Genomic DNA, 6,000 nt, shown 5'->3' with positions numbered 1-6,000 from the left:
GGAGGCTTGGGATGAAATTTAACGATGTCTGTGTGGCACTGCCAACGTAGGAACTTTTTCTGAGTGGAGGCCTTCAGCCCAGACTGCTTATGTCTGAGTTGCTTTGGGGGATGGCATTCGATACTGAATCTACCAAATTAACGTTTCAGTGGTTGAACTGGACTGATACAGTATTATGTTGTATGCATTCCAGTATCGCTGCTGTCTCACAGCACCTGGATGGTGAGAGAGGACATGGGTTCGATCCCTGCTCAGTCTGTGTGGAGTTCACATGTTGTCCTTGTGTCTGCATGGGTTTCCCCCAGGTGCTCCGGTTTCCTCCCACAGTCCAAAGACATACTGTTCAGGTTCACCCATAGTGTGTGAGTGACAGACAGAGAGAGAGAGTGTGTTCCACTGATGTATAGATGAGTGACCCAGTGTAAGTAGTGTATCTAGCAGTGTAGGTCACCACAGTGAATAAGGTGTGTGGGCTGATAACACTACATAGAGTTCGTTGGAAGGCACTTTGGGGAAAAGCCAACGCTAAATAAATAAATGTAAACGTTAAACTAAGGCTTTCGCAGCAAAAAAAAAAAAAACATTTTTGCAAAAAATTGTTTGCCAAAAATGACATTTTGCAGAGAAGTGGTAAACTAAACTTGCAAACTTGCACCTATCTGTTTGTCACGTACAAGGTTTTTAGACACTCAGTAACCTTCACGCCTCCACGTGCACTGTTTTCAGCAACTCACAGCCAATCCAACACCACCTCTCTTCTCTCCAAAGGGATTCCAACAGGTGGGCTCAACAGCCTTGCTCTTCAGCAGCTGCAAGCCTTTCAGCACACTGTAAGCCAAGACAAAGAGTACATGAAGCAATTGCCTAAACCCACATAGATAGATAGATAGATAGATAGATAGATAGATAAATAGATAAAGCAAGCCCTCCTGATTTTTCCTCAGCAGACATGGTGCTAGGATCAGCTCTGAGGCACAATTCCAGTGTTTTATTCTGGTCATCTGTACAACTTGTACAGCAAGCCCTCACTTCTATGAGCCCCATATTCAGCATTAGCTTTTAAAAGCTTGCAGGTGAGTCATCTTAGTTAATGTGTGTGTATGTGTGGTGCACTCCTGTATTTGATAGCTGTACACCAGCAGTTTTAAAAAGAAAGTGGAAATGTTTGTTTTACAATAAGCTCAGGTAAATAGCAAAGCGTATTACTCTGGTTTCCTGAGGTCCATTCATTTTCTTCTTTTCGCTTGCATGCATAATAAAACTAAATTGAAACACGTACCCATTTGACTGAATATGTGAACGAAAGAATATATATTTTGTTAAAGTTATATGACCCTTGAGAACTGAAAAGGAAATTTCTGCTGGTTATGAATCTTATGAAATTGCACGTATTGTTCCGGGTCTGTGTCGCAAAAATAGTCTACAAAGGCTGACTCTCGGTAATGTGATTTAGTCAGTGAAGCGTCACCGGTAATAGTGGAGGTGCGCAAAGCTGTTTCAGTTCTTCGGTTCAGTCCCAGGGGTGTGCAAAGTAACAGCAAGAGAAAGTTTCATCACTCACTCTCTTGAAGTGGTTTAAATGTGGCAGGTTGTCACATGGGGGTCAATACCGTAAAGACCCCCACAGCTTTGACCTGAGCTAAGGGGCTTTGAGCTTGTGACAGCGCCCACCCCCAGGACCCATCTGTGAGTTTGATTCTTCACACAATCCGGGACCTGGGGCGGCCCTGCGTGGTGCGCAATTTGCAAGCAGCATGAGGCAGACTGTTTGCTTGGCAGTAGCTCAGCAGCCCAGACAGACATGTGGTGCAGAACAGCAGTCGAGCCCAGGAGAAGGACCATAATGACCTGTGCCTCAGGGACTACAGTGACATTGTAACACAGCCCACGGTTTTCATGGTAACCAACAGAGTCTAATAGGGCAACATTCACAGGTGAGCAATGAGTGTCCCCGCCGTAGCAGGAACAAATAATGGCCTTTGATGGGTCTTTTGATGCATCTTTCAATAAGGACGCAGCTTGTGCCGTTGCAAGGACGGGCAAAAGCCTTGGCCCTTTGTATTCAGGTGAGTTAGCAGCCCTTGTGCACTTTGGCTTCGATCTCCAGCTCCTGCACTGTGACAGGAAAGCTGAACAGGCATTCTCTCCTTGGGCAATTAGATCTCCTGGGGAACAGTTTGCATCAGGACCAGAGGGAGCCTTGTCATCCTTTCCCCCTTGACAGATACGGGAGTGCAGGCGGATTAAAAAACAGTAAGGGGCAGTAAGTGGTTAAGGTAATCTTTCTTGCAGTGGAGGTCTGGAGTCCTAAGATTTTATCTGAGAAAATATTCAGCAGCAGTAAAGTATATGCACGGCATCAGGTCTGAAAGTGGACTGACTTGGGAACTCTGTGGAGGTCTCTGTTAAGACGATTGTTCCAAATTTGTCTATTTTGTTCCAGTTAAAAAATTTAATGGGTCAAACTGGTAGCTGAAAAGAGGTGCAGGAATAAGGCCACGCCCACCTCCAAAACTACTGGCTGCTCCTGAAGCAGCAATGAGGGCCAGGTGAAACCCGGCAACACAGGGCGTAAGACCGGGGGGGACAGGACACCAGTCCATCACAAGGCACCCCAAGCGGGAATCGAGCCCCTGACCCAGCGGAGAGCAGGACCTGGTTCAACCCACTGCGCCACCATGCCCCCCCTCCAGGTGAAATCACAGTACTTAAATAGACTGTTGGAGGACAGCAGTTTGACACACTGCAGAGCTCAGACTGTTGTGGATGTAGATGTTGCTCAAAGCTCCTCTTAATTTTCTGTTTTTTGCACTCTTTGTAAGTCCACCCAGTATCACCTCACACCTGCTGACTCCCCAAACTCTGCACACCCATCCTGCCACAAGAGTTAATGCATGACTTTACTTCCTGGAACACATACCACCTGTCTCCACCTTGAGACAGTCCTGGAGTAGAGGGATTGATGGTAACTTTCCCCACCTCTCTTTCCATAGCTGCCTCTCCCCCTGTGCAGAGGGTTTCAATTCATGCTTGATCACACCACCCAAATGGATTGAGCCACCAGAACTGTGCAGCGGGGCCAACTGTCTTGAACCGCACCTGTGTGTCTTCATCTGGCTAAGGGGAGTGGGGGGCACGCTGAGCTCAGTCAGCTACTTAGCTTGAGGTGCAAAGTAAACTGTTAAGGCTGTTGATGCTGTTTTGGTGCTCAGTTTCTCCATTGTGAATTCTTCCCTTTTCTTTGTCACTTGTTGTAAATGAAGGAATTGTCATGAAGGCTGCAACACCTCCCTTCTTACTGAATTAACAAACTCACAGAGTGTCTCGCACGTGTCTGTCCCTTTTCCCCTCTTTTTAAACCACACTTCTCATTGGTCAGTACGTGTCCGGCAATTACTGAATTCAGTCTTCCCTCCAGACTCATCGTGTGTGCATGAGCTATGAGTCTGTGCTATCGTCTGCTCTCCTGGCCCGTGCAGAAATCTGTTGCCTCGGCTGGGCCAGGATCAGTACGGTGTTGTGCACAGAATTGTTTACCTCCGTACAGAACGTGCTGTGACTTCTTTCCCCTTCCGTTTGTTGAATTCAATTTTTATTTAATCTTTGAATCATAAATGGTTGCCCTTGTGTTTTATGCACTCCCACCCCTCATGTCTCCTCAGAATCAGGAGAGGGGTCCTTACCTAATACTGACTTTCAAAGACTTCTGAGAGGGTTAATACGGGTTGGCCCTTGTGACTGGGATTTCCGGAGGGTTCCAATGAGTTGGACTTACTAGTGGCCATAATAAAATCAATAATGGGCTCCATAACAATGATTAAAACATCTTGCCAGGTCCCACTTGGGAATCAATATGGAAATGATGTGAAAAATTAACAAATATTAGGTTTCAGTCACAAAGTTGTCCACTGACTGATAAGTCTTCCATCTCTAAGGAGTCTTTCAAAGCTACCAACCTTTCATAGCAAAACTAGTTTTTAATAAAACACCTTCTTACTACAGAATCATTGTCTAGAAATATGTTTCAAGGTCATTCTCTGCACTCTGACCAAGTGCTTATGCATAATTTATATCAGATCATGCACACAGAGCCATATCCACTGCTGAGGTGTTGAGTAGATGTTCTTGGTGACAGCTTTGTGAACAGATTTGGAACTGTTGAAATAAAGTCCCCCTGGCATTGCTTGGTGTCTTCTGAAGTGGATCTTCCAATCCGTCACACCAGGATCACTACATGAATGTACTGGTCCAACCAGATGGTGTCAACCTTTTAGGTGTAACAGTATACTGTATGAAGTGTGGTTGGCACTTGACGTCACGCCGGGTACCTTGTTGCTACTCTTGTATCAATATAGATGTAGACAACAGACGTGCAACTGGAGGCAATGCTTCCTTTTCTTCTCTGTTATCTTCTCATTCTAGCCTTCCAGAGGTTGTGTTTCCTTCAGCCAGATGTCAGCACAGAAACCTAAGATCTTTAATAAGCTTTTGTACATGCACTCTCCTTTCCCGAAAGGGGCTTGATATGGCATCACTGAAACCCTTTTAGTACCTCACCACTAAATCTTCAGGGGAAAGTTTTGGACTAAAGTCAGAAAAATTTCATCATGTGCCTGAAATTTGGAGGGAAAGTGGAATAAACCTCTCAAAGTGCACAGAGGGGATAAAAAGACACATCTTAGGAGGTAACAGCAGATGGCCCCAGAGATTACTTTCTGTTCCTATTTGAGCCTGTTGGAGTGCTTGATCTCTCAGCCAACAGGAGCTATTGGAAAGAAGCATCAACAGGACTCACATTTTGTAGTTTGACTCCTGGTTCATGACAGGTGTATGAACCGCACAAAACAGTTGTATTTACATAATACTGCCCCACCGACTTCTGGTTACTCTAAATTACAGTACAGTAAATACAGGAAAAAGAACATGGAAATGTCACATTTTTAATGTTTGGCAATAGTTTGCAGTTGAGTTCTTTTTGCAAAATCTAGATGTATTGCAAAAAAATCCACATGGATTGAGGAGAAAGGAGTTAGGGGTGTGGTAGCACAGTGGGTTTGGCCAGGGTCTGCTCTTTGGTGGGTCTGGGGTTCAAGCCCTGCCTGGGGTGCCTTGTGGTGGACTAGCATCCCATCTGTGGTTTGTCTCCTCCCCCTTTGGCTTTGTGCCCTGTGTTGCCGGATGAGGCTCTGGCTAGCTGTGATGCTGCTCATTGTGTGTGAATGGAAAACAGATGTTAACATTGTGAAAATAGGTGTGAGACAAAGTTGGGTGTTAGCCTCATATTGGTTTCTATCTTCTGCTGTCTTATTACCCTCAGCTGACACACTCACTGGACTGTTTGCTATGTGTCATCAGATATAACAAGGGGCCAATTTAGGCAGGTGCTGACATCTCTAATGCTAGACGGGAAGAGGGAATTTCATGTTTTCAACCTATAAAACCGTCACTTGGATTCTATGTGACTCCAGGCAGTACCAAAGGCCCATCTGCTATGCTTTTGATCACAGAATGAAAAAGAAACAATTTTGTTTAAAATTGGGAGCAGCAGGTGGTGCGATGGTGGGAACTGCTGCCTCTGGACTCAGAGGTCACAGGTCTGAATCCCACCTCCTGCTGTGATACTCCTCAGCAAGGTACTTACCTTGAACTGCTCCAGTAATAAGTTAGGCAGCTGTATGAATGTGTAAACAATTGTAAGTAGCTTAACATTTCAACTTGCTTTAAAAACAAAAAAAAATCAACTAAATTAATAAATACAAATCAGCCAGCTCTCCTGGCTTGAGCAAACTGGTGTCCTTGGCCAGGACTGGAAAGGAGAACCTGAGTCATGGCCTTGCTTTCTCAGATGTGACCCCAGCATTGCTGAGACCTAGCAGTCATAGTTCTGCATGGTGCTGAGGTTCCTTGTGCTGTCAGGAGTTCCAGTGCATTTGCTTTCCATTGGAGTTGTGAGATCTGTGGTTGTCATACCACCTAATGGCAAAATCCATGTTTGACATT

Source organism: Scleropages formosus, chromosome 19 (genome assembly GCF_900964775.1).
Source record: "Scleropages formosus chromosome 19, fSclFor1.1, whole genome shotgun sequence".
Taxonomy (NCBI): Eukaryota; Metazoa; Chordata; class Actinopteri; order Osteoglossiformes; family Osteoglossidae; genus Scleropages; species Scleropages formosus.
This window is presented reverse-complemented; position numbering follows the sequence as displayed.